Genomic DNA, 7,351 nt, shown 5'->3' with positions numbered 1-7,351 from the left:
AGGACTAATTAAAGGATTTAAAAAATGGTCTACTTAAAGGATTTAAAAATTGGATGCTCATTTTAATATCCGCCCACGATCAAATTCTGATGCCCCTGATCAAAGTCCATACTTGCAATCCCATCATTGTTTAATTTGTGTATGCATTTTCATGTCAAACATATAAAAACAATTTTGATACCTAAAAACATAAAATAGTAGCTTAAAAAATATAGATGGTAAGAACACGAATAACGAATGGAATATAGAATAATTTCGAGAACACAAACAAGTAAAGAACCTTATCAGATGAATGTCATAGAATACAACAAACATATAGTCACGAAAGTTATTAAAAAAACCTCGAAATTTGTGGGGTTGTGATGAATTATACTTGAAATTTCCTTGAAACTTTGATGGTCGATCATGCAATGTTTCACATAAAACAATTTTATAATGATTTTGTTGTAAATTAGTCTGCGTTTGTGAGGGAAAATGCTGCGATTATGATATCCTCAAGTGCAAAAGTGATATCTTTTTTCTCAATCAATTGAAAATACGATGCTGATTTTTATTTATATCGTGCCTACGCTTCCGATTTCAGAGGCTGATAGAGGGAAATTTCCGAAGATACAATTATAGGGAGGGAATGGAATGAAAAAAATGTGGGTACCCTAAGGAATGCAAATCCCACGTCTTGAGGGAATGGGATTGCTTCAAGAATAGGGCTTTCCTTTCCTTATACGTACCAAACATGTTTTTTTTCATTAACCCTGAATATCCTATTCTATTCCTCCGTTTATTATTGCCTACCAAACACCCCCTTAGTTCATTCCATTCCTTTCTCATTCCATTCCACCCAACCAAAACCACCCTAAGGGTGCGTTTGGTTTGCTGGAATGGAATGGGATTTGGGAAAAAAGAATCCAATTCCACCAATTCCATTGTTTGGTTCAATTTGTATGGTGGAATTGGAATGCATAAAAAAATTCCGTCAAATAAAATAAAACACATTCCTTCAAGAAGATGATCGAATTAATTCTTTACTACGAAAGAAAGTGACATTTTACCTTATTACCCTTGTTTTATATTGGTAATTTTAGTGTTATAAACATACTTTGGTGTAATTATTATTAATAATAAGATAGCTCGAGCTCCATTTACTAACCGAGCTAGGAGGTGTTGGGTGTACACTCGGAACGATAAATGTGAACTCGGGAATACGGGGGTCCGGTGGCAGGGCCTTGGGTGCAGGGTTCCTAGGGGATACGCCCCTGGCGGGGTCTAAGGGCAACGCCCGTAGCGGGGTCCAAGGGGCAGAGCCCCTGGCGGTGGCTACGTTTAATAACTACCAGTTTTGGCGCCAAATCTGGAGGCAACCGCCATAACCACTTTTCCCTTTAGTATAAGAACATTCTTCATGTTCTAGAAAACGGGTTACAGAACTTACTCTCAAAATCTGATTATTAAGATTCATTCTATCTCTCAAAAAGACATTAAAAGGTATCATGTGTTTCACAATCATAACTAGGCCTGTAATTTAGATTGGTTCATTCTTGGATTATCCCACTTTTGAATTCGTGTATCCCAAGCAAAAGGGAAAAATTACAGATTTTGGAAAGTGTTTGACAAACACGATCCTTGAATTTATCCAAGTTTGTATTTATTGTTATTCTGATCCCTTAATTTTTCTAAAATTTTCTTTCACAACATAACCTCTACCACCATCATCCACCACCACCACCACTACCACCACAACCCACCCACCACCACACACCTCCATCACCTTACACCACCACCGTCACTTCCAACACTACCACTGCCACCGTCACTACCACAACCATCGTCACTACCACCCACCCACCACCATCTTCACCACCGTCACCACCACACATCCCCATAACCTACACATACACCACCATTGTCTCTGTCGCCGTTGCCACCGTCACCGCCATCGTCACAACTGCCACCGCCACTATCGCCACCCCAGTCACCACCAACACTACCTACCAGCATTCTCACTATCACCGCCACCACCCACCTATGGCCACCGCCACGGGCAGACGCAAGATTTCGTAGTAGGTGTTGTCGGTTGAACATTTTTTTACGTAGTGGCACAATTGTAGAAAAAACGAAAAATTCAAAAAATTTTACACTACGTCAGGATAATAACAAGGGTTTCTGGTGTCACTATGGACACCATAGTGGAACCGCCCCTGGTCACCGCCATCACCACCACCACCACCTACAACCGTCACCATCACCACTACCCGCCACCTCCACCGTCACCGCCACCATTACCCACCACCACACCGCCATCTACGTCCATCGTCACCGCTACCACTTACCGCCACCGACACCACTACCAGTACCACCACAACCACCTACTGTTACCGCCACAGTCACCACCACCTACCACCACCGTCACTACCACCCACCACCACCACTCACCTACCGTCACCGCTATCACCACCACCACCTAAAACTGTCACTGCTACCACCACCCATCACCCGTCACCGCCACCACCACCTACCATCATCACCACCCACCACTACCCCTTCTACCTACATCTGCCACAACCACCGATGTCGTCGCCACCACCAACATACTGCCACCGCCACTACTACCACCCACCACAACCACCACCACCACCTACCACCGCCACTACCACCACCCACCTACCGTTACTGCCACAACCACCCACCCACCTACTGCCACCGCCACAACTACGGGCACCACCACCTACCACCCTATCAGCACTGTCACCACTACCACCTACTGTCACCACTACCACCTACTGTCACCACCATAGTCGCCACCACCTACCACCACTGCCACCACCACCCACCTGTAACATCCAGATTTTTCAGGTATAGTATTGTGTATTTTAATTTGAAGATTTATAGAGAGACTCGACGAGTTGAGGGTCCAACTCGCCGAGTCAAGTCGAGATATTCGCAAGGAGTTAATGAGTGGACTCGACGAGTCAGAAAACTGACTCGCCGAGTAGATGTTGGCCAGAGAAACCCTAATTTCCCGGGGTTGGGGCCTATATAAGGGAACTTATGCCCCTATTTCCGCCTCATCAGTTGCCCTGCACCCCTGATAACAAACCCTAATTACTATTTGAGCTAGAGAGTGAGAGAGAAGCTCATTTTGAGGTTCTTGTGCATCATTTGAGGAAGAGGAGGAGGTTATCAAGCAAGGAGCTAGAGGAGAGGCTGTTGGGTCAAGTGATTTCCTGTCCAGAGCTCTTGAGGAAGGTATGAAAGTCTTCACCTTTCCTCTTATTTTGGATAGATCTCATATATGTGGAGTTTTAGGGCTTTTTGCCATCTTTTGTTTGGGTCCTTGAGTAGCATGAGTTATCAAGAAGTCTAGACCTCATATCTGGACATTGTGAGGTCCCTAGAGTCGAGATGTCCCAACTTTATTCATCCATATGATGGTTTTTGGGCTTAATCATTCATAAAGGGCGTGTATTGGCATTTTGGAGAAAATACATCATGCATGAACGTAAAGATCGAAGCTTTACGTGATTATTGAGCCTTGTGATAACAGATCTAGTGTTGGGAGTGATAGATCTGTTTTAAATCGTCTGAATGAGCAATGGTTGTGAATGAACTCGCCGAGTCGATGAGCCGACTCGACGAGTTGGTTAGGGTTTGTCCCGGAGAACTGAATCATGCGATAGCCTGGCGAGTTGGGGGTCAACTCGACGAGCTGAGCTGGACTTCCACGAGACTTCAGAGGAAATGAATGGACTTGACGAGTCACAAGGGTGCACTCGGCGAGTCGGGTCAAACATGGACTGTTGACTCGAGTTTGACTTCTGTTGACTTTAGGGTTTGGTCAACATGAGTAATGGAGACCATGGAGGGGTAAAATGGTTTTTTTTATCCAATTCGAGAGTTAGAGAGAAAAGGATAACATGTGGTTACTTAGAGTCGAGAATCGAATATTAACTAGAGATATTTACCCTATGTGTTAGGCGGTGGCTAGTTCGAGATTCGAGTTCGAGGATATTTTCTTGCTTGTTCACAAGGTGAGTCTTCTCACTATACTTACCATGAGTGGTATTTTGTGTGACTGAGATGTCTTAGGTGTTTATATTGTGTATTGTGATATCCTGCATTATTTCTTTGTGATTTATGATGTATATTACTCAGAGCCATCAGAGTTAGGACCGGTGGGTCCATCAGAGTACGAGACCGGAGGGTCCTCACTTAGACCGGACCGAAGGGTCCAACGAGTAGTGAGACCGGAAGGTTCTCACTTAGACCGGACCGGAGGGTCCAACGAGCTGTGGGACTGGAGGGTCCCACTGGGACACATTGATCGGAGGGTCTTCCAGAGCTATAGCCTCGAGTGGCTAATTATTTGTGCATGGTATTTTGGGGAACTCACTAAGCTTCGTTCTTACCGTGTTATGTGTTATGTGTTTCAGGTTTCTCAGGATCGCGGGAAGGCACCGGCTTGATTGTACACACTAGTGAAAGAGTTATGTTTTGAGGATCCTGGATTTGAATCAAACAATTATGGAGTCGTGATTTGTAAATTAAATAAATGAGATTTTCGTGAAATGTGTTATGAGAATTATGCGATTTTTAAATTAAAAATTTATTTGAAAATTTACGGTGTCACACCACCATCACCACCGCCACTACCACTACCATCACCACCCACCATCAGCACCACTTCCACCACCCACCAACTCCACCTACCACCACCACCGACACGAATGCTTTATAAATAAAATGAAAATTTACTATTTTTATAGTTTATATAACATATATTTACATGTAAGATAGAAAAAAAAAGTAAAATTAAGCAAAACAAATAAAAAGGGGCAATTATGCCATTTAACAATGATTATAATTCCATTTCCTACCAACCAAACAAAACCTGGAATTTATTCCAATTTCATTTCCTACCAACCAAATAGAATATATGTAATTGGATACAAATTCATGATAGATTCATTTTCCAATTCCTTTAGAAACATTTTGCGAACCAAAAAACACCTAAGGTATTACTTAATGTGCACATGAAGAAGGAAAAAGTCATACTCTTCGGATATCAGCAAACACTGATGAGTCACATTCATGCATTTTGTCAAGTACGTTGCTTTATTATCCAATTCATATACATCTCTGTTGGATTAAGGTGTCTAAGTCAGTAACTAAACTGGTATATTCTTGTAATTAGAATCAAAGTTCTTTTGGGTTGCCTTCATGACCGGAAATAGCTAGAAATGATATTAGGAGAGAGAAGTATAATTTATTAGATTATTTTTTTGATTAATAAACTAATTGGAAATTATGGGAAAATAATTTGTTAATATATTATGTGATTAATATATTAATTGGAAATATATAGTTGATTTATTAATTTATTATGTGATTAATAAATTAATATGAGATCAGTAGTTAAACAATTGATTTGTTAATTTATAAGGTTAATAAATTAATAAGAAATCAATTAGAATTAATTAATTATTAATCCGGAATTAATTCGAGATTAATTGGAGTTAATTACAAGTGCAAGAGATGAATTGTAATTGTTTAATAGTTGAACAAAAGAAGCAATTCTAGAACCCTCTATGGTAGGTATGGTTTTGGATACTTTCCTAGGGTTTCTAGAAGCCTCCTTGTTTTATAAAAGGAATGGAGTCAAATTAAGATTAATCTATTATTTAATCAATTCCAATATTGTTTTGCCTGCAAGTTACCTGGATTATAAATAGGACCCTTGCCTTGCAATTTTTGTTCACCACATTACTTAAAAGCATAGGAATAAAATTCCCTTCATATCCCATCTCTCCTCCTCATTTTAGGGTTTTTGATTTTTGGCATGAGCCATTACAGGCATCATCCTTTTGGTGCTTGCTTTCCAAGGAACTTTAATAGGATTTGATTTGATAACTTGCTATAATAATCAAAAGGTATGTAACCCTAATCTTTATGTTAATTTCGATTTTCATAGCCTCTATCTAGGATTTCTTGATGTTAATAGGTTATTGCTATCAATAGAGAAAACATAGATCCTTTCTAGGTTGCATGTGAACTTAAGGGTTTAAGTGTTTTTATGCCATATAAATGATTTTATAACCTAGAAAACCCATCAGTGGTATCAGAGGGTTAGTTTTCTAGTTGATTGTGCATAATAGTGAATTGATCAAAATTATGGTTAATGGAAATTAAACCCTAACGGCCTTAAATTTTTGCAAAAGGATACAGTTCTTGAAACCTAGCCTCAACCCTTATTTTCGAAAATTGGTAGGACCCCTTAGGGTTTCTAGTTTCCTTAATTATAATTTTAAATACCTTAAAATTTGGATTATTAAAAACCTAGTAGCCCTTATCCCTTATTTTGCGAAAATTTGAAGGGTTATTGAGATAAGGCTTAAATTTGAATTATTTATTAATTGTTAATTGAAGATAGTTATTTAATCATAATGATTTAAATTTGAATTATTTTATTAATTGTTTAATTGAAGATAACTATTTAATCCCTAATGATTTAAATTTGAATTATTTATTAATTTTTTAATTGAAGATAATTATTTAAATCCTTAATGATTTAAATTAAAGGATAATTGGTAAATCATTAATTGTTTAAAATTAATTAATTATTAAAATCTTAATTGAAAAATTAATTTGAAACCCTAGTATTTTGAAAATTTTTAAAATACACCTTATATTATATATGATTAAAAGTTTAATATATTTTATGTATAAGACAAGTCATTCAACTTGCTAGTAAGCCTCATTCCCGAAGCCATACTATAAGGGGGGGGGGGTTATAAGGAAACAACTTATAAAGTGATCGTCGTTGGGTTTTCACTGTCACCCACCGCTCCCTTATATGGCGGAGGTTCGTTAGCCAAATAGATTTCATAGGACATAAACTCATTAAAAGTATGATACAATAAAGTACTAGAACCTTTTATATAAATCCCATCTGTAATTACTTTAGAAAAATGTGAAGTGTAAGCTAATCCATGAAAACACACATCACTCTTTATATGTCAATAGTGTAGCGCGTGTTGTTAACCGACACACTAATTTGGGAGTATAAAGTTGAGTGATGGACAAATCAAAAATTATCATTTTTGATAGAGCGTATGTGGTTTACCGGCACTTCAATTTGAGATGACAAATCACCTCGAGGTTGTCAAGCGGGTTTGCATGATTATTCACATCTAGTTTCTGATACTCGACATCCTAGTCACAAAAGGTGAGAGCATAATCCGATATTAAACATCCATTAATAAGATTCAATGAATCTCAAAAGATCCAGGAGTTTCATAAGATTGAAATTGGTAAAAGCCTTACCTACCTAAATCAGATTTGAATTTGATTGCGGCAT

This window comes from Lactuca virosa, chromosome 9 (assembly GCF_052849685.1).
Source record: "Lactuca virosa cultivar CGN04683 chromosome 9, Lactuca_virosa_CGN04683_v6, whole genome shotgun sequence".
NCBI lineage: Eukaryota > Viridiplantae > Streptophyta > Magnoliopsida > Asterales > Asteraceae > Lactuca > Lactuca virosa.
Note: the sequence above shows the minus strand (reverse complement) of the source record.